This window comes from Asparagus officinalis, chromosome 2 (assembly GCF_001876935.1).
Source record: "Asparagus officinalis chromosome 2, Aspof.V1, whole genome shotgun sequence".
Taxonomy (NCBI): domain Eukaryota; kingdom Viridiplantae; phylum Streptophyta; class Magnoliopsida; order Asparagales; family Asparagaceae; genus Asparagus; species Asparagus officinalis.
This window is the reverse complement of record NC_033795.1, coordinates 27101440-27123778: the sequence shown is the minus strand read 5'-3', so window position 1 is coordinate 27123778 and position 22339 is coordinate 27101440. Positions and strand designations below refer to the sequence as shown.

Below are 22339 nucleotides of genomic sequence, written 5' to 3'. Positions count from 1 at the left end.
CAAACTTCAAGTAATTCAAGGAACAGTTATTATATTGGCGCGATTTCAAATTCTAGTAAACCAATCCATATAAGGAGAAGGCGAAACCAATCAAACAACAACGCATATAGCTTTGATGATCCTCCTCAGTCCATATAAGAGGGAAATCATCCTCGGTTCTACTAGCCTTGATGATCCTCCTCAATTCATTACGGTGAGACTAGGAGACCTATGCATTACCAGTAACATCAGAATATTTATCCCTTATAAAATGTCTTGTCCACCAATATGCTGCACTCTCTAGCACAATTATCAACTTGCCCAGTTTAATTTCCAAAAATATCGACAAAGTGAGATAAATATGATTATTGCATTAAAATTTTGTAGCAAATTAACAACAATGTCACTATCTATTTTGTAGCAAATCCATATTAAAAAATAAATTACGAGCTCGAATCGAAGCTCACCTTCGAATCTTACCCCGAAAAAAGGTGACAGAAACTCAGTTAGTCCAAAGCAAAACAAAGATAGCCCCAGCTATCAATAAAGATCATAGATTAAAGTTGTTAATAACTCCAAAAGATATATACTCCCAACGTAAAATTACTGAAAGACATGTGGGAAACAATTGACTGTAATAGCTAGAATTTAGAAGCAGTTTGATTGAAACTGAGTGGATGCTCTCGACACTCATTTTAAATTGACTCAAATAAAGTGTGCTAGATGAGTGACAGGATTCTGAAATTCACTAATTGTGATAATAATGCAGTTTGACCACTTAATCGCTGTTTTAGAGTGTTAATTTTCCAAGCTAGTATCAATTAGAAACTAACTTGATTCATTAAGTCTTGATTCAAATCTGATATAAACGTTATCGGTAACCATCTTATTCAATATTTCAATGTTTAGGTAACCATCTTATTTAATGTTTAGGATAGGAAAGGCTAAGGTTGCGGTCCTAAATACAGAGGCCTTTGGGAAAAAGGAATAAAGTGAGTAAAAGTATAATCTAAAAATTGTGGCAGAATTGGCTTGTGGCCTAATTTAAGAAACTATTTCAATATGGGCAGCTAAACAAAAAACTTCTAGTTTAACTGTGAATAAGCATAGGGGAACGGAGAGAGAATATTATCAATGTTACTTTTTCAAGTGTTCATCCAGAGATACTACACTAAAGTATCAGATGTTAATAGTATAGTGTAAAATGTTATACCATCAAAGGCCAATACATTTACCCTCCCTTCCAAAGTTGAAACTGCTAATTATTTACTACATCCTAGTGTTGCAAAGGCCAATACATTTACCCTCCCTTCCAAAGTTGAAACTGCTAATTATTTACTACATCCTAGTGTTGCTGGTAAGAACAAAAAAGCAAAAACTTTTCTTCACCCTTCTTCTCTTCCCATATCGATCATTCAACACGTTTGTTTATGTTTTACAAAATCTGACCTTTGTCTACATTTCCAATAACTTGATCAAGTATATTCTACAAACAAACATAAATTCAATAAATTCACGAAACTTCAAGATCAAATGTACCTGAAGAAGAGACCTAGCTCCAGAATCCAATTGAGTCAAATTGACCAACAACATCACCATCAACCTCACAACTTTACGATCCCCAACCTTATACATCACATCCATAGCAGTACTCATGGTTCCAATAGACACAAGCTCCTCTGCAATCCCATGATCCTGGGAGAGATTGATCAGAGCTTCGGCCGCGGGAGTGGAGAGCTCCGCTGGATTCGGAGGAGGCGGGAGAGAGGGGGCAGGAGGCGGTCGGAGCGGGAGGAGAGAGGGCGGAGGCCTTCATCGGAGCCGGTGAGATCGCGGACGATGTCGACGGCGGCAGGGATGAAGGAGATCCGAGAGAGGTCGAGGGAGAGAGATCCGCGAGAACGACGAGAGAGAGCTCAAGGAGATTTGAGATCGAGAGATCGAGAGAGGATGGAGTCGCGATGGAGTCGGGAATTTTGAAGGAAGCATCGAACGGGATTTTCTCTCCCTCTCTCTCATTTTCACTCCGATCAAGTGAGGAAAGGGTAGAAGAATCGGGTATATGGGTATTTTTCTACAGTGATTTTAAGATTCATTTTCCTTCTGGTTTTCTTCCAAACCAAACAAAGAAAAATTACTTTCTTTTGCACTTTCTTTTCCTTTCTTCTATTTCCCTTCAAACCAAACAGAGCCTAAAAGTTATCTCCTTGGTGGATTCTCCTTCTCCTTTTGCTTCCTTGGCTCCTATTGCAGATGAAGTTTACGCTGGTCTGACTATTACTGGCTGCTCTAAAGTTTCTTATGTAACACGCACTGGTAATGGTGTTGCTCACTCCCCTAGCTAAGTCGGTTGAATGTTTGTCATCTTATTTTTGGTCTGTTTATGTCTCTTTGTTTTTGAGACAGAGTGTTGTTGAGGACTTGGCTGGTTAGGTTACCCTACCTGTCTTTTCAAAAAAAAAATTGGTACATTCGCTCGAAAGATGAGACTTGTCATGGACGGAGCTCACAAGGATTGAGATCCTCGCTTCTTAGGTGCTAATCTGAGAGTGTCTAATTATCATAATTTTTAACTGTATGTTTCAAATTTAAGGGCTGGAATATTACCATCTAAAATTCCAATGTTAACTACCATATCACGACTATAAAAACTACTTTTAGGATAGTGAAAATCTTATGCAGCTCATCTTATCCAAATCCAGTTCATGAATATAGCAAGTCTGATATAAATTTGGGAAAATATTTGTAAGGTTGTCTAAATAAATAAGGAAAACAAATATAGACTTTTAAGGCAAACATATAACTCTATTTCGCCCCTAATTAAATTTGAGATATAGATTTACAGATGCCTCTAAAATTTAGAATCACAATTCGAGGATGAGTTCAATACATCTAAAACCCATAATTTAAGATCTCAAACGAATTTTAAAGGCCAGATAAATTACTTTAGGGTGGCACTAGAGACACACCTTGTGCCACACCTTGGGACACACCCCTCTCTCAACTACAGTGCATGGGGCCCACTTGAGATTTATTTAAAAATCTCAAGTGGGCCCCCTGCACTGTAGCTGAGAGAGGGAGGTGTGGTACAAGGTGTGCCTCTAGTGTTTTCCATTACTTTAAAGATGTGTAAACACCCCGAGTGAAATTTGTTTGACTTTTTTCCCTCTGAATAAAGACAAAATTAATTTTTTTAGAACCCCCCCCCCCAGCTAAAAAAGGAAGTCAAAAAATTTCCTTGGGGGAGGTCTATCTGCAACGATAGAAGAACACGATCTAGGCTGATAGCGCACAGATAGCCTATTTGCACTTAATTATTTGCAATAACATTAGTCACAATGGTTTGAATCTATACTGTGTATAAAAAAATTTCATACTAAATCCAAACAACCTAAAAATAGATGGCATATGAGAAATTCGTCTCCAGATAAATGTAGAACCGATAATTCAGCTTTTTTTTAAAGAAAAACTTCAAACCATAGAAATCTTACCTAAATAAAGTTTGTGAATAAAGAAAAGAGGCTTCTGTTTTAGCAGCTTCACTGATGATTACAGACAGATAAAACTTATCAGATGGAAGAGTATCTCAAAATTTTTTGATGAAGTGGGAGAGTTTATTGTAGCATGGTGACGAGATTAATTCACTCCTGGAAATTTGTAGCATTGTGTTTACATATTGAATGCCCCGGACACTTATAGTTGTTGGTCACCGTATTCAATGTTGCCTTGGGTAAATATTTTTATTGTCAGGGGTATTATTGTTAACTTCGGGCAACCTTTGAGTTTGAGCTCTTGCGCCGTGCTCATCGCTGTTTGTAATGGACGGATGGCCCACTGGCACGAGTAGAGGTGCTCCCTGCAGAGAAAAGATCATAAAGTCTTATGGGGTACGTGGCAGTATTTATTTGGTCGTACCCATTCAAACGAAGGAACCTTGTGGATGCAGGGGAGGTGATGGAGCTGGTTACCGACGCGTGGCAGTTGAAGACCCGAGATATATATTCTTGCCTTGTGATTGCTCCTCCACTACTGCCCTTCTCTGTGGGACCCATGTCGGTGCGTTGTCTAATTTTGCCACGTACTTACTTTTAGAAAATGGAAAAAAAATAATGTGTAGAAAGTTTAGGCTTGGTACGGATACTATAGTGTTTTTCGTGTTGTGTTTTAGGGGCTGTTTGGCTCGTTTCCTTGATATAGAGAAATACAATTCCATGTAAAGAAACACAAGTTTTGAGTTTTTCAAACTTTTCCAAGAAATAGATTGTTTTGCTTTGGTTCGCATATAAAAAATGGTGGAAAACCAATGTATTTACTTTTCTTGTGTTTGGTTCGCATAGAAAAAAAAGTAAAACTTTTGTAAACAAAGCAGAGAAGAAAAAAAATCTGACATGACAGAGTTTTCATCAATTTCACTTAGTTGGGGAAGGAAATCGGAGAGGGAAAAAAATCTTAGTTGGCGGCGATTTCAGCAGAGTTTTCCCTCTTCCATTCGAGCGAACCAAAGCAGCACAAAGAAATGGACGGAAACAAAAAAGCTGACGTGGAGGGCTAAAAATCTGACGTGGAGGGGTTTTTTGAGTTTTCCACCCCTTATAATAGCGAACCAAACAGCCCCTTAAAAAAAAAGGGTTATGGTGTTGTGTTTTACCCTTAGGTGCTGTTTGTTTATCCAAAAAAAGAGGGAAATCAAAGAATAAGAAATCTATTTCTAAGAAAAATTATTTTGAGATTGTTTGGTTGGCAAAAAAAAAGAAGGAAATCAACGAATATGAGATGAGTTGTCACATTATTATTGGATGATGTAGGTGATTTTTTAAGAAAATTTGTTTTGAGGTTGTTTGGTTGGCTAAAAAAAATAAGGAAATAAATTATAAGAAACATATTTCCTGTAATAGTTCTTTTCTTATGTTTGGTTCATTCATAAAAATAAGAAAATAAATGAGATGAGATGAGTTGTCATTATATTATTGGATGATGTGACTCAAATTAAGGAAATCGATTTCCTAGTTTTTTGGAGGAAATGAGTGGAAAAGAAATGTTAATGAGATGAGATGAGTTATCACCATATTATTGGATGATGTGAGTGATTTTTAAAGATGAGTTAATGAGATGAGATGAGTTATCACCATATTATTGGATGATGTGAGTGATTTTTAAAGATGAGATGTGATGGAGATGAGATGATGTGAGTGATTTTTAAAGATGAGATGTGATGGAGATGAGATGAGTTGGATGATGTGACTCATTTCTTGCATGTGTTTGGTTTATTTTTAGGAGATGATATGAGATAATTTGTGGGATGGAAATAATATTTTATTAGAAGTTATGGTAAGTTTTAGGGATAGAAATGGATGAAAATAATATTTTATTGAATTCCATGTACCCTTTTCATTTTCTTGATTTTAAGGAAGCCAACTAAATAGCCCCTTAAAGTGTTTTTAAAACATCATGTTGAGTGTTTTTGGTTAATACTAGTTTGACTGGTTACAATTAGTATTAAACATATTATTAATATATTATATATTAATTATACTAAAATATATTCTAAATAAGATATTTAAAATTAAGTTTACATTATTATTGTATTATAAATATTTAATATAATATAATATAATATTGTATAATATATTACAATATTATATTGTACTTTAATGTGTTATATTATATTATAATTATTACATATTATTTTTAAATAATAATATATTTAACTATTTTAATATATCAAATTGTTATTGTTATTTACATAGTATTGTTTAAAATAGTATATTTATTATTAATAAATATTATATTGTTATTAAATATAATATAATACTATTAAAATGTTAATATTATGTTATTACTAGGTATATTTATAATAAAATTAAATATTTAAATATTTTTGATATAAATATAATATATTATAGTTACTATATGTTATAGTTTATTAATAATACTTTAATAATATATTAATAATTATGATATAAATAAATATTATTATATTATGAATATATTATTGTATATTAACATTTTTAGCAATAAATTATTTGGTATTAAAATTATTTTTACTTTGTAATATATTATATTTCTTTATTATATAATATATAAATATTTTATATATTAATTACTATACAATATATAATATTATTATTATTTATGTTTTATTATTAATATGCTATATTACTATTATAGAATATTTTATAATTATTAAATTGTTAAAGTTTATTTATTAAAAAGTTAATAATACTATAATGATTCTAATATTATATAGCATATTATTATATCATTATTTATTATCAATAACTTTTTATTTTTATTAGTTTATTTATAATTTATTATTATTTATTATTATATAATACATTATCAACATATTAAATACTATTATTTAATATGTTATCAAATTATTATATAAGATATTTTAATTATTATATTTTTATATTATTTAATAAATATTACTAGCATATTAGATTAAATATAATAAAGTATAGTATAATGTAGTATAATATATTAAACATATCTATAATAACTATATATTAGTTACATTTAATATAATATGTTAGATATTATATTAACACATCCTCAAACTCAAAACCAAAACACCAAACTTAAAACACCTAAATAGTATTTTGAAATAAGTGTTGTGTTTTTGGTTTGAGGATGATTTAGCTCAAAAAACATCATGGTTTCCAAACGCATGACGTTTTATTTTTGGTAAAAACACCATAAAATAAATAAAACACCATGATATTCAAATGAAGCCTTAATTACAATTTTTTTTTTGAAATGGACCCATTCTAATATTTATTCATAAAAATATAGAAAACTTGTATCAAGGCCCAAAAAAAAAAGATCTTATGTGGACCAGCCCCCATGGACTTTTCCTCATATTGTTTAGACCCAAAAGACCTTACAAAATATGGCCCAATCCCAAAAGCCCATTGATATACATGTATATATTATATTTGATCTCCTCTTTCGAAAATACCCTTTTCACACGGAAACCCAACTTTAGGGTTTTTTTTGCCGATCGTAATTAATGGTAATCGACGATGAAAATGGTGGGAAAAGGCCGGTTTCCTCCATTACTTCTCTATGTCATCATATGTTATCTATTTTAGTTTTTTACTCTGCCACTCTCTCATTTATGGTATTAGGGTTTTCTCCTTCAACTTTCAACAACCTCTTATGTCCTAAAATTTCCTCAGTTACTCATCATACATGTCCTCATAACTTTCAACAACCCCTTATGGTCGCCAATGATCTCATTTGCATGATGTCCTTAGGCGAGAAAGCTGTATTCTCAAAGATAAGTTCTGAAACAAGCTTTTTTTATCTGAAATTTGATGTGTCTAAAAGACTGAAATTTCTTCAGAATGCTTTATGTTTGACATATAAATCTAAGACGCACCCGAATCTGAGTTTTTCGATTGGAATCAAGACGATTTGAAGTGCATGTTGAAGCATAATCGAAATATTAGTTGTATGGAGATTCATAGACAATCTAATGTTGATATAGAGGGTTTTACTTCTAAAAATATGCAGAAAGTCTTAACTGAAATGTAAGTAATCATTAAACTATTGTTAAAATTAGGGTTGATGTGATGTATGCTTTTTGATTTCAGGTTTCATACTACAGACAAATCTTAAATGTTAACTTTAATAATTACGTGTTGACTTTTCCTGTGTAGTGTTAACTATCACATCTATCTGTTAACTTTCACATGAACTTGTTAAATATTACAATTTATTGTTAACTATCAAAGCTACCTATTAACTTTCATGTGCAACTATTAAATTTTGCTCTTTACTATTAATTAATATAGTTATATGTTAACTTTTACATGAACCTGTTAATTATTCTTGACATTTGTTAGCTATCACCGTTACCTGTTAACTTTCACATGAATCTATTAATTTTCACTATCACAAGTTAATTTAATAGTTGAATTTGAAATCTGGCTGGTTAATTAATTTGTGCAGTATTGATACTTGTTTGAATTTAGAATACAATCATACCACTCCATGAAGTACTTCTAATTCAGAGAGGATCCCAAATGATTGTCTATCTGGTGAGAATGTTGTTGAATATCATATCTCCATGATAGTATTTTGATGATAACAATTTATACAGTGTGTGCACTAACTTTTATATGCAGATTTTAATATCAGAATATGTACAAGTGCAAGTTGATTTCAAGGCATTTAAAGTGAAGAAAATGAAGAACAAATGAGATAATGTATTTTACATTTTATTTACTTAGAATAATTGTACAAGCCTTGATCACACACACGCACACACACACACAATATTAGAACACACTAACACAGGCTTAGTGTGTTGGTTAACTATAGAAATCCCCTATGTTAACCATTAGAATTATAGTTAAAACTTGAGTATAAAAACATTTTATTTCATAATTTTTTACTCTTAGTAGTCGACTAATTAGAATAGTAGTCGACTACTCGTGTATAAAACTTAAATATATGTTTCTGTCATTTTACAGTATAATCGACTAATGTAGTTTATTGTCGACTACTCAGGTGTTTGACAGAAACATAAGTTTCTGTTATTTTACAGTATAGTCGACTAATCAACATTATAGTCGACTACTGAACGTAAATTTCATTTTATCAGTTTCTGTCAAAATACAGTGTAGTCGACTAATGAGCATTGTAGTCGACTACTGAGAAATTTTATGAATACACAGAGTCTGTTTAAACTCAGTGTAGTCGACTAATGTCTATTGTAGTCGACTACAGATACAGTTTTTCCAGTATTCAAAATTTGAATTTGTGACTGTTTATATCCGTTTTTAAACGTTTTTAAAGTTTAAAAAATTGTCTTTTCAAGGGCTATAAATAGGTTATTTGTTCAGAAAAAAATACAGAGACTTACATACCCATTAGCTTTGATCTTTGTGCATTTTTTCAAGTAAAAATATTCAGATTTTGAGAAAAAGAAAAGTTTCTAAAATTGCCTCTGAACATCATTCAAATACTTATTGTTTAGGCAATTTACAGAGGTTAAAAGAATCCTAAGCCACTGCTGCACTTCACTACACATTCAAGGCTTATAGGATCAATTGTGTTCTTGCTTCAAAAAGGATTTCTCTCGGGTTTGAGAGAGTTAATCTCTTGGTTTAGAGATTGGTGTTCAAATTAGCAAGGTATTTGTCAATTGGTGTTGCAATTTACAGGAACTTGTAAATTGGTCAGGTTTGCATTTGATTTTGTAAGTTTATTCAAAATCATAGTGAAAACTCTCAAGCGGGATTTGCTTGGGGACTGGATGTACACCGGATTGGTGGAACCAGTATAAATCCTTGTGTTTGTGATTGTGAATTTCTGAGATTGTCATTTTTCTTTGCAATTTATAATATACTTTGCATAAATTTTAAAAGAACACTATTCACCCCCCCTCTAGTGTTCAAGTGTATCTATTTCAGATCCTACAAATGTAATAAGATTAGATGACATTCTCAACAATACTTCTATCATTCCTTAATGGTGACACACAATATTAAATAAAAAAGGTCAACAATTTGAAAGTGTAAATAAATTAAGACTAGCTTTGCAATACTATTCTATGACAAAAAAAATTAATTATGAATTTGTAAAGAATGAACCCAAACGTATCCTAGTTTTTTGTCGATAAAAGGAAACATATGGATGCCCTTAGATGTTGTTTGCCTCTCTTGTTAAAAAGGAAAAAATTTTCTACAAGAAGTTTGTGAACGAACACAGTTGTGGACAACATAGTAAATTGTCAGGTCAATCACGGGCATCTCGCAAATTCATAACAGCCCAATTGCAACAAGTGTTAAAGGTTCAACCCAAAGTCTACAAATTAATGTGCAAAAGGAGTTTCTCACTCAGTATGGATTGAGGATTGACTATAGTAAGATATGGTGGAGCAAAGAGAGAGAGAGAGAGAACATAAGAGGAGTTGTATGGTGATAGTTCTGAGTCTTATGATCAACTAAGATGGTAAAATTTATAGATTTTTTACTAAATATATAATTTTTATAGTAGACATTTAACATATACTAATAGTTGTTGATTTACTAAGTAATATATTAACTTTACAGGTTGGATGTTAATTGTTACGAATACCTTTAACTTTCGTCGTTGGTTGTTAATTATAAGTGAATGTTGTTAACTATAAGCGGTATCTGTTAGCTATCACAGTTAGATGTTAACTTTTTAAAAAAAATCTATTTTTGGTCAAATGTATTTTATTAACCTGACATTTCTTGACATTTATGTATATGTATGAGCACATGATAAAGGAAACAAATCCAGGCAGCTACATTTGCATTGAACAGAATGAAGGAAGGTTCACAAGACTCTTCATTTGATATGCTGATTTGTTTCTTAAATGGATGAAAACCTATATTATTTTTGGATGGGACATTTTTGAAAGATAGATACAAAGGTATCTGGTTACTGCTATAGCATATGATAGAGATCAATGGATATTTCCAGTAGCTTATTGCATATGCGATCAGAAAAAATAACTAATTGGAGATAGTTCCTACAAGCTTTGTGATCCATACTGTATGAAAGGGCTGACCTATATAATCCTCCCCATCAATTAGTTATAATTTCTGATGTCGACAATGGAATTCGAGAAGCTGTGAAAGAATATTTTTCTGAAACAATTCACTCAGGATGTGTTCTACATCTGGTAGAAAACTTTAGACTAAAACTAAAGGGGGGTTATTAGTTGGGACAAATTGGGGCTAAGGGGGAAAAGTGTTCCAATGGAACAATTTTACCCCTTTGGGATATTTTGAGTGGGGTAAAGTGGGATAAAGTGGGATAATGGGATAATTTTAGTATTTGATTTGACAATTCATGTGGGATAATTGTGTTAGCCAATATGTTTTGATGATGTTTTATAACCACCATTATCGGTACTAATAGCTTATTGAGCGCAAATGTAGTGAATTCATTTATCAAGCTTGTTAGTACCACAAATGAAGAATTGGATGGAATATGCGCTACAACGATGATATCCAAAGGAGGAGGAGACATAGTGATGAAGCAACGTTATTTCAAGAACAACAAAATCAAATAGAAACTTCATCCAACTCAAGCTATATCAAGACTCAAGAATTGCATTCTATATGAGGATATTAGCTAGTCTTTATTTTTCTCTCTAGTGTTAGAATGTAGGCAAAGAGTTATTGATTTCACTTGAAGCTATTGGGATATCACACACACATTTTCATACTTATGCTTTTTAAGCGTTTTTCATAAAATGCTATTTTTCACAAGTATGAGGACCTATTTGCAAAATTTCTTTTCTAAACAATTTGTTTCTAGTATTAAAAATATTTTACAAAGTTTCATATTTTTCAGAAGCCAAATGAATATTTTACAAATTGTTAAAGTGTGTCAAAAATCAGTTTTTGGAATGTATCAGTATGCGGTCGACCGCACCTGTGTTCATTCGTCAGTGGGCAGCAGAGAGTTTGTCTGTCGACCGCCGCGGTCGACCGAAAGCTCGAGACTTCCCACGGTCGATCGCACCGGTCGACCGAAGAAGTCTCTGCTCGTTTTCTCAGTCTGGGATCTGGATCGCGGTCGACCGCGAATTTTTTCGGTCGACCGCCAAGTGTTTTCAAACGGTAATAATCAGTACTTTTTAGCGTCGCTCAGTACAGATTTCAGCGACGGTTATTTCCAAATTTTGGGGGATTAATGGTATGAGTTTAAACAGCTGGTTTCTTCTATTTAAACTCAACCTCTTCTTCTTCCTCAGTGTCCCAACTCTTTCAGATATTTTTCAGAGAACGTTTTACTGAGCAAAATTTTTAAACCTGTTCTTTCTGAGTTTTGTGTGTTCACTTCCTAGCTTTAGTGTGCTCTTTCTCTTTGCCATAGGGACATTGTAAAGAGAGAATCTTACACCATTTCTACTATCTTTAGAGTGTGATCTTGTGTAGATCAATTTTGTGGGAGTGTGATCTAGTGAGATCAACTGTGTAGTGTGAGATCGTGAGGGGATCGCTGTGTAGACGAAGTTCCGGCTTCCAAATCGGGTTGTGTAGTAGATTTCTCCTCGAGAGTGGGGAGCGGGGACGTAGGTCAGCGGACCGAACCTCGTTAACACATCGTGCATCACAGGATAACGATTCCTAACCTTATCTCCTTTATTTTGATTGCGTTAGAATACTGTGGTTTGATTGTCTTATTTTTATTGCATAATTATAGCCTCTTGACCCTAATCACCCCCCTCTAGGGTCCAACAATTGGTATCAGAGCTTGGTCTCTATATTAGTTTTTGGTTTAATCACCTTAGAGAAAGATCTTTTGGAGGCTTCAATGAATGTGCATATGATAGAAGGACAATCCACCACTAGATCATCTCTCTTCACCGGTAGTAATTTTGCTTATTGAAAGGCTAGGATGAGAATTTACCTTCGATGCATTGATCTTGACATCCTAGAGCTCATAGAGAAGAAGTATGTAGAGAAGTCCAAAGTCGGGAACATGACCGATGGAGAAAGGCACCAAGCCAATCTCAATGCTAAGGCTATGAATGCCTTAATTTGTGGTCTTTCCCCCAACGAGTATAATAGGGTTTCCACGTGTGCAACCGCATACGAAATATGGGTGAAATTGTGTATTACACACGAAGAAGCCCCCCAAGTTAAGGAATCCAAGATTAGTGGACTTATGCATGAATATGAGTTATTTCAAATGCTTCCAAATGAATCAATTGATGTTATGTTTTCTCGCTTCACTAATATTATCAATGAATTGCATGGTCTTGACAAGAAATTAACTATTCAAGAGATGAACTACAAGATTCTTCGTTCATTGACTCCGATGTGGGAACCCAAGGCAACGGCGATAGAAGAAGCTCATGACCTTACCACTTTACCCCTCGATGGCCTCATCGGAAAGCTCAAGGTCCATGAGAAGAAGCTCAAGGGGAAGGAGAAGGAGGAAGTGCCCTCACGGGAAGTTGAGGAGCCATCACCAAAATTGAAGACCATAGCGCTCAAAGGAGATAGTGATTACTCCTCTCCGTCATCGGATAGTGAAGTGGATTTTTCTAGAGAAGTGGCTCATCTCTCTAGAAGAATCTCTAGACTCATAAAAATGAATAACAAATTTAACCCTCGATCTAACAACAAATTTTTTTCACGTGTAGGAAAATATTTCGAATGCAATGAACCGGGCCACATCGCTAAGGATTGCCCCAAGCTCAAGGAGAAGTACATGAAGTATAAGAAGAAGAAGGCTATGTATGCCGGATGGGAAGAATCCGAACCAAGTGATTCGGATAGTAATGAAGAATAGGCCAAATTTGCTCTTCATGATCCCAACATTTGTTTCATGGCCCATGAATAAGAGGTAATATCCGAGACCGAAAGTGAATCTTTCTACATGCAATGTGACATAGCTACGGCTCTAGAAGAATTGAACTTTGAATTTAAGAGAATGTCAAAAGAATACTCTTCATTTAAAAAGCTGCATACGTCCTGTGATATTAAGCTAGAACAACTAACAACCTCTCTTGCACTAAAAGATGAATTACTAGGAGATCTCGATTTCGAGAATAAGCAATTAAGATTTCTCTTGCACTAAAAGATGAATTACTAGGAGATCTCGATTTCGAGAATAAGCAATTAAGATCAAAGATTGAAAGACTAGAAATTGAGAGTGGTGGAGATCTCGATTTCGAGAATAAGCAATTAAGATCAAAGATTGAAAGACTAGAAATTGAGAGTGGTAGGATTAGACCCACTCATACTTAGGATAATTATAATCATCATGGTAGAAATAGATTTCATAGATCTCATGCTCATACACACAAGAGAAATTTTGTGTGCACATATTGTATGAAACATGGATACATTTCTACTCATTGTAGGATTAAAGACAACCATGATTTTTATGGAATGATATGGGTACCCAAAGGTACCAAGACTACTAACCACCAAGGACCCAAGACTTGGGTACCTAAAGTTACTACATCTTCATCTTCATCTCTTGTAGGGAACATCACGGCAACGACGTAAGGAGATGTGGTACCTTGATAGTGGTTGCTCACATCATATGACGGGCAACAAAGAGTTATTTGTAACCCTATCAAGGATTGAAGGAGCTAGTGTCTCCTTCGGTGGTGGTGAGAAAGGTAAAATCATTGGTGTTGGCTCTATTGGTAAGAAACCCTCACCCGTTATAGAAGATGTTTATTTGGTAAATGGTTTGAATCATAATATTCTTAGCATTAGCCAATTGAGTGATAAAGGTTTTGATATTTCCTTTAAACCGGATAAATGCATCATTAGTATGAATGAAAAAATTGTTTTTATTGCTAATCACAAATCTAATGTATACATTTTTGAGATGAATGAACTAGTGAATCAAGATGTGAAGTGCCTTGCGGCAATTGAAGAAAATCCTTGGATTTGGCATAAGAGACTTGGACATGCAAATATAGAATTGATATCAAAATTGTCTAAGAGAAATCTTGTAAAAGGGCTACCAAATTTGCACTTCATCAAAGATAGATGAGGTATCGACTTCTAAACCTTTGTAATTACTTCATCTTGATTTGTTTGGTCCTATGCGTGTTACCTCTCTTGGAGGCAAACACTATGTTTTTGTGATTATTGATAATTTCTCTCGTTTTACATGGACAATATTTCTTGCAAATAAAAATGATTGCTTTGAAGAATTTTCTAATCATGTCAAACGAATTCAAAATGAAAAAGATTTGAAAGTTGTGAAAATTAGAAGTGATCATGAAGGTGAATTTTAAAATGATTTTTTCTATGAATTTTGTACTTATCATGGTATAACTCACATGTTTTCCGCTCCTAGAACACCACAACAAAATGGTGTTGTTGAACGGAAAAACCGCACCATACAAGAGATGGCACGCACTATGCTAAATTCTTTTGATTTGCCAAAATATTTTTGGGCGGAAGTTGTCAATACGGCTTGCCATGTTTTAAATCGTGTCTTGATTAGACCAAAGCTTAAGAAAACCCCTTATGAACTTTATTATGGAAAAACTCCTTTCATTGGTTATTTTCGTGTTTTTGGTTGCAAATGTTTTATCTTAAATACAAAAGATCACCATGATAAATTTGATTCCAAAATTGATGTTGGTATTTTCTTGGGTTATGCACCTCGAAGTAAGGCTTATAGGGTCTTCAATAAACGAAGCCTCGTCATCCAAAGGAACAAATTATTGGGAGCCCTTCAAAAGGAGTTGTTACTCGCTCAAAAGCCTTGAGTGAGTGTGGTAATGTTGCATTTCTATCTCAACTAGAACCTAAAAAGGTTAATGATGCTTTAAATGATAAATTTTGGGTTTTGGCTATGCATGAAGAACTAAATAATTTTCAAAGAAATGATGTTTGGAAATTAGCTCCTAGACCTAACAATGCTAGTGTTATTGATACTAAATGGGTTTTTAGAAACAAACTTGATGAACATGGCATTGTTACTAGAAATAAAGCTCGTTTGGTTGCCCAAGGATACAATCAAGAGGAGGGCATAGACTATGATGAAACATTTGCACCGGTTAAATTATTTCAAATGGATGTTAAAAGTGCCTTTTTAAATGGTTTTATAGAAGAGGAAGTATATGTTGAGCAACCCCCTGATTTCATAGATCATATTTTTTCTAATCATGTTTTCCGGGTTCAAAAAGCTTTATATGGGTTGAAACAAGCTCCTAGAGCTTGGTATGCCCGCCTCTCTAGTTTTCTTGTTAAAAATGGTTTTTTAAAAAGAACAATTGATAACACTCTTTTTGTGAGAAAAAGGAAAAATGATTTTATTTTGGTTCAAATATATGTTGATGATATCATTTTCGGTGCTACTAATGAATCTTTTTGCAAGGAATTTTCTAAGGTTATGCTGTTCGCGGGAAAATTCGTTGCTTTCTTCATTAATGATTCCATTGTACACTCTTGTAACAGTTTATCGATTACAAAGATCCGGTCTTTTTATAAGATCCGGTTACAACGAAAATCAAATAAAAAGAAATGAAAAATTACAACTTTGTTTCATTGTTTGTCGAACGAATCACGAGCTCCTGTCTTGCGGTCGCTCGCTTTGTGGGTTCTTTGCCTGCGCCGGGGTTGTTTGCCGTGGACCACCGCGCGATCTAGATCCGGTCGGATCTACGCAGTACGACGGGTATTATTCCACGAAGGAAATAATAGCCGGGAGGGATTGATTCACCAAGGAAACAATCGCTCAAGTCTCGGGATCTAAGACCAAGCCTAGATCCGGAGTTCGTACGCGTAGATCTGAGATCTGGTCCTCTCGAATACCTGCCTTATTTGGCGTTGACGGTCGCCGAGCACCAGATCTGGATGTGCAAGTCCTTGAAGTCCTAAAGTTCGAATCTTGTTAAGTTCTGAGTCTCCAATCCAGCAGGGCTTCGCCTCTCTCCAAAATTTCCAACCCTTGAAAATGAACAACCCCCTCTCCTATTTATAGCCAAGCGTCACTGTGCCCGTGTGCACGTGTGGCCGACCCCCTAGGTGGCCGGCCACCTCAAGGTGGCTCGGCTCATGCCGAGCCACCCTGAGGTGGCTCGGCCGAGCCACCCTGAGGTGGCTCGGTTTCGGCCGAGCCCCTCCGGGTGTTGTTCGTTCCGTCATTTTGTGCCCGTTTTTCGGTTCTGCGGTTGATTGGTCCGGATTCGATTTGTTGACCTGATTTGGCAGTAAGTCGGATTCCTGATTTGGCAGTAAATCCACTTCTGAGTTTGAGTCCGAAACCGATCTTGATTCGATCGTCATTTGTCCGAGTATGCCCTTGGTTGGATGTCTCGTTGACTCTTCGAACACTTGGCTTGATCCCACACGCGAATGGACGTATTTTGTTACTTGTGTGCGATTCGTCGATCTCGTCGCCTCGTTGGTTCGTCGGTTTGTGCCGAGCTGTGCTAAGGGACCTATAAGCAATTTTATATGCCTACATATGCAAGATCATTTTGAGATGAGTATGATGGAAGAGCTTACATTCTTTCTCGGGCTCCAAGTTAAGCAAACTAAGGATGGGATATTCATTTCTCAAAGCAAGTATGCTAAGGAATTGGTGAAGAAATTCAATTTGGAGAATTCTAAGCATGCGCCTACTCCCATAAGTACAAGTGTTAAGTTTTATGCGGATAAAAGTGGTGAGGACGTGGACCAAAAACTATACCGAGGTATGATAGGTAGTCTTCTTTATCTCACCGCTAGTAGACCCGATATCATGTTTAGTGTGTGTGCATGTGCACGTTTTCAAGCATCTCCAAAAGCATCTCATTTAATTACGGTTAAAAGTATCATTAAGTATGTTAATGGAACTTTTAACCTTGGTTTATTTTATCCAAGAAGCACTTCTTTTGATTTATATGGTTTTTGTGATGCCGACTTTGCCGGATGTAAGGTAGATCGCAAGAGTACGAGTAGAACATGCCAATTCTTAGGAAATTCACTTGTTTCTTAGGATTCCAAGAAACAAAATTGTGTTGCATTGTTCACTACGGAAGCGGAATACATTACCGCTGGCTTATGTTGTGCTCAACTTTTATGGATGAAACAAAGCTTAGTTGACTATGATTTGAATTTTCAAAATATAAAAATCTTTTGTGATAACACTAGTGCTATAAATATTTCCAAAAATTCGGTTTTGCATTCTAGAACCAAGCATATTGATGTGCGCCATCATTTCGTACGCGATCATGTAGAGAGACAAGATGTATCCCTAGTGTTTGTTGACACAAAATCTCAATTAGCGGATATATTTACTAAGCCTCTTGGTGAGGATGATTTTTGTCGCATAATAAATGGCTTGGGTTTATACAATATGTGAAAATTCTAAATTGCTTGCTTATTTAGTTGCATTTTGCATTTCTCTTTACCCTATTTTTTATGGTGACAAAGGGGAAGAGAAATCTCCTCATTTGTTGCACATACTTAGGGGGAGCTCATAGATAGGGGGAGCACCTATCTATAAGCTATATTTATTTTTTGCTCTTATATAATGGTTGATTGTCATCATCAAAAAGGGGGAGATTGTTAGCCCTTATGTTTTGATGATGTTTTACAACCACCGTTATCGGTACTAATAGCTTATTGAGCGCAAATATAGTGAATTCATTTATCAAGCTTGTTAGTACCACAAATGGAGGATTGGATGGAATATGCGCTACAATAATGATATCCAAAGGAGGAGGAGGCATAGTGATGAAGCAACGTTATTTCAAGAACAACAAAATCAAATAGAAGCTTCATCCAACTCAAGCTATATCAAGACTCAAGAATTGCATTCTATATGAGGATATTAGCTAGTCTTTATTTTTCTCTCTAGTGTTAGAATGTAGGCAAAGAGTTATTGATTTCACTTGAAGCTATTGGGATATCACACACACGTTTTCATACTTATGCTTTTTAAGCGTTTTTCATAAAATGTTATTTTTCACAATTATGAGGACCTATTTGCAAAATTTCTTTTCTAAACAATTTGTTTCTAGTATTAAAAATATTTTACAAAGTTTATATTTTTCAGAAGCCAAATGAATATTTTACAAATTGTTAAAGTGTGTCAAAAATTAGTTTTTGGAATGTATCAGTATGCGGTCGACCGTACCGGTCGACCGCACCGGTCGACCGCACCTGTGTTCATTCGTCAATGGGAAGCAGAGAGTTTGTCGGTCGACCGCCGTGGTCGACCGAAAGCTTGAAACTTCCCACGGTCGACCGCACCGGTCGACCGAAGAAGTCTCTGCTTGTTTTTTCAGTCTGGGATCTGGATCGCGGTCGACTGCGAATTTTTTCGGTCGACCGCCAAGTGTTTTCAAACAATAATAATCAGTACTTTTTAGCGCCGCTCAATACAGATTTTAGCGATGATTGTTTCCAGATTTTAGGAGATTAAGGGTATGGTTTTAAACAGCTGGTTTCTTCTATTTAAACTCAACCTCTTCTTCTTCCTCACTGTCCCAACTCTTTCAGATATTTTTCAGAGAACGTTTTATTGAGCAAAATTTTCAAACCTGTTCTTTCTGAGTTTTGTGTGTTCACTTCCTAGCTTTAGTGTGCTCTTTCTCTTTGCCATAGGGACGTTGTAAAGAGAGAATCTTATACCATTTCTACTATCTTTAGAGTGTGATCTTGTGTAAATCAATTGTGTGGGAGTGTGATCTATTGAGATCAACTGTGTAGTGTGAGATCGTGAGGGGATCGCTGTGTAGACGAAGTTCCGGCTTCCAAACCGGGTTGTATAGTGGATTTCTCCTCGAGAGTGGAGAGTGGGGACGTAGGTCAGCGGACCGAACCTCGTTAACACATCGCGCGTCACAGGATAACGATTCCTAACCTAAACTATCCTCTATTTTGATTGCATTAGAATACTGTGGTTTGCTCTGTCTATTTTATTGCAATAAATTTATAAGCCTCTTGACCTAACACCCCCTAGGTCCAACAATTGATGATGTGACACCTTTATTAAAATATAATTTTATCTATTAATGTACTTCTAAAAATTAATTATCCCAGATTGGTTTAGTATATTATTATATATCATTAAAATATAAAATTATTTATTTTATATTAAAATATAAATATTGTACTATACTACAAATAGCTAGTTATTAAATTTATTTACTTTGTACTTATATTATATTATATTAGCATGCTATACTATTATAATTAATTAATATAATATAATAATCATATATTAATAAAATATTTTAATAATAGTAATATTTAATATAATCATTATTTATTTATAAAAGATATAATATGTTATACAATAATTACTATTAACATTATATTAGTATGCTACATTATATAATATTGATATAATATATGAATAATATATTTTAATATAAAATATTTTAAAAATATATTATTAATTTATATATTATAAATATTGTATCATAAGGATATATGTACTTTATAAAATATTATAATATTTTACTTTATTCATAAATATTTTTTAAAGATAATTATATTAAAAATTAAATATATATATATATACTATAATACATGATAATTACAATAAATATATATTAATAGGTATCGTGTTATAGTATAAATATACTTTATTATTTGCAAACTATAGTATTTATTATATTAATCATAATATTTACTAATATTAGTAATTATTATATTATAATATATAATATGTCATATAATAATAACTTAATAATAAATTTTATAAATTAATTCTATAATAATATATTATATAATAATATATGTTATTAAAATATTATATAAATTTATAATAAATACGTTATTGTGACGGCCCGCTGGTTGCACACAAGGCTGCAGTCCGGCGAGTGAAACCATAGGATGTCAAACCTGCTATGCACCACAAGCCGTGCAATTTCATGTTTCCCACAATATTACAATCTATCTAGTGAGTCACAACTGATGTGTACAACAGGTAAAGACATTACAAGGAATACTGATGAAAGTAAATAGTCACATAAATATCTCATCATCCACAACATAGAAGTAGCATAGTCAAGATCTGAGTAGATAAACTGAAATACTTGATAAGTCTCAATACAGAATATCTACAATAAGAAATAAGGCTCACAGCCTTTACAACTTCTAGAATAATACCCTCAAATGTCTAACCTCACTACAAGTGGAGACCAAAGAAAAATAATACATAGCTAGAAAGTAAAGCTGAACACTAATGTGGTCCGCTATCAACCTGCGCTCTCCGTGGCTCCTGGCTCCGTGACCTGAAAGGGGGAGGGCAACGAGCGTCAAGCGCTAGCGAGTAACATCACAACCAACCCCAGCAGGACAGGGCTCGTGGTTGTATATGAAATACAGATAATATATAATAGATCAAAATCATTGATCCTACTAAGAGGGTTTTAGTATTTAGAAATTTAAACCCGAGCATAGGTTAACGTCGAGCGAAATAATCCAAACAAGGAAACCCTATGTATATACCTTGTATCTCCAATTGTAAATCTCTAACACCAAACCGAGGTTCTAGTACAGAAATAATAATAAAAAGAATACAGCAAACACCAGAGCATAATTACAGTGTGGTGATATAGTCAACGATAATATCACAATATTTATTACATAATATTGTGTCAATACCTTCATAAGTGTGGTAGCAAAATTTGCATAATCAGTATGTTTGAAATTGGTACAATAATCACACGCAGGAAGAGAACCATGTCCGTGCAAGGCAACTATCGTAGTTTTTTTCCAAACTCATGAATAAATGGCATTTTCCAACACGAGACTGAGAGGGATTATAGCCAACACGAGACTTCTTATGGATTATAGTCCAACACAGAGGACTGTAAGGGATTTGCATAAGGCCGCCACAAGTATGTAGTGAAATCTACTTATCAGTTTTCATAACCAAATCGTTATATGTGTCCAATTCATCACCCCAGGTCATCTATTCATGCATGGACACATAGTGGGCTAAAACTAGGTCAGATAAACCAGACAAACCCCGAATAGAGTAAAAATACCAAAACACCAAATCTGGAAATCTGCAAACCGAGGGGTCGGCGGTCAGCCGATACGGTCGACCGAACTCTGATACAAATCAGGACGTCGACCGCAGGAATATCGGTCGACCGACCAGACATCGCGGTCGCCGAAAAATGATCGCGGTCGACGAAATCAAATAGCGGTCGACCGATAAATGACGCGGTCGACCGAAGCCCTGACCGTGAGCTCAGCGGTCGACCGCTCTCGACCGCGAGCGAACAGAACCCTACCTGGGTTCTGTCAGCTGCTAAAACCTGGAACCAAAAGTTTGGATAACATGGGTATTTGATAAAATGTGATCATACTGAAAATACACAACCAAAACCAAAGTTTGAAATCTATATTTCAAGATCTTAAATCGCATGAGAACAAATCCAATCGTTTTAAAAAGCTGTAAAGATGTTTGAAACTCTTTTAGGCAAAAACTCAGATCTAGATCTTCTTTAACAGGGCATGGGTGAGTTTTGACAACATATTAAAGCCCAAACCCATATTCTAGGCTATAGTAAACTATTAGCTAAAACAAGATACGAATTTGGCTCCATAAATCCAATAAAAACTCAGTTCTTGATGTTTAAACCAAAAGGGGTGGGGGGTGGCGAGAAATTACTCGCCTTGGTTGCTGATAATGCCCTAGATCTGTAGATGTTGATCCTTCGCTGAAAACCACGATCTGCCGAAAATCCCAGGACTGCTCCAGATTGCCAAATCCAGTTTAGGTTTTGAAGGAAGAAGAGAGGGGCTAGGGTTTTACGTTTGGGGCTGAGGAGATCTCTCCTGGGTTGAGTTGGTATAAATACCAACTCCCCAACCCGACCCGAAACCAAACCAAAACTAAAAAACCCGAAACCAAACCTGGTATCTGCTCTGATCCG

General features: G+C 34.7%; 1 long non-coding RNA gene and 1 pseudogene across 1 annotated transcript in view; one reads left to right on the top strand and one right to left on the bottom strand.

The window, feature by feature from the left end:
* LOC109830578 overlaps nt 1–2008 on the bottom strand; it is a 4084-nt gene extending 2076 nt beyond the window's left edge. Inside the window, exon 1 of the long non-coding RNA XR_002244335.1 lies at nt 1519–2008. This is a non-coding gene — a long non-coding RNA (uncharacterized LOC109830578). The remainder of the gene's footprint in view (nt 1–1518) is intronic.
* LOC109830980 overlaps nt 15532–22339 on the top strand; it is a 10740-nt pseudogene continuing 3932 nt past the window's right edge.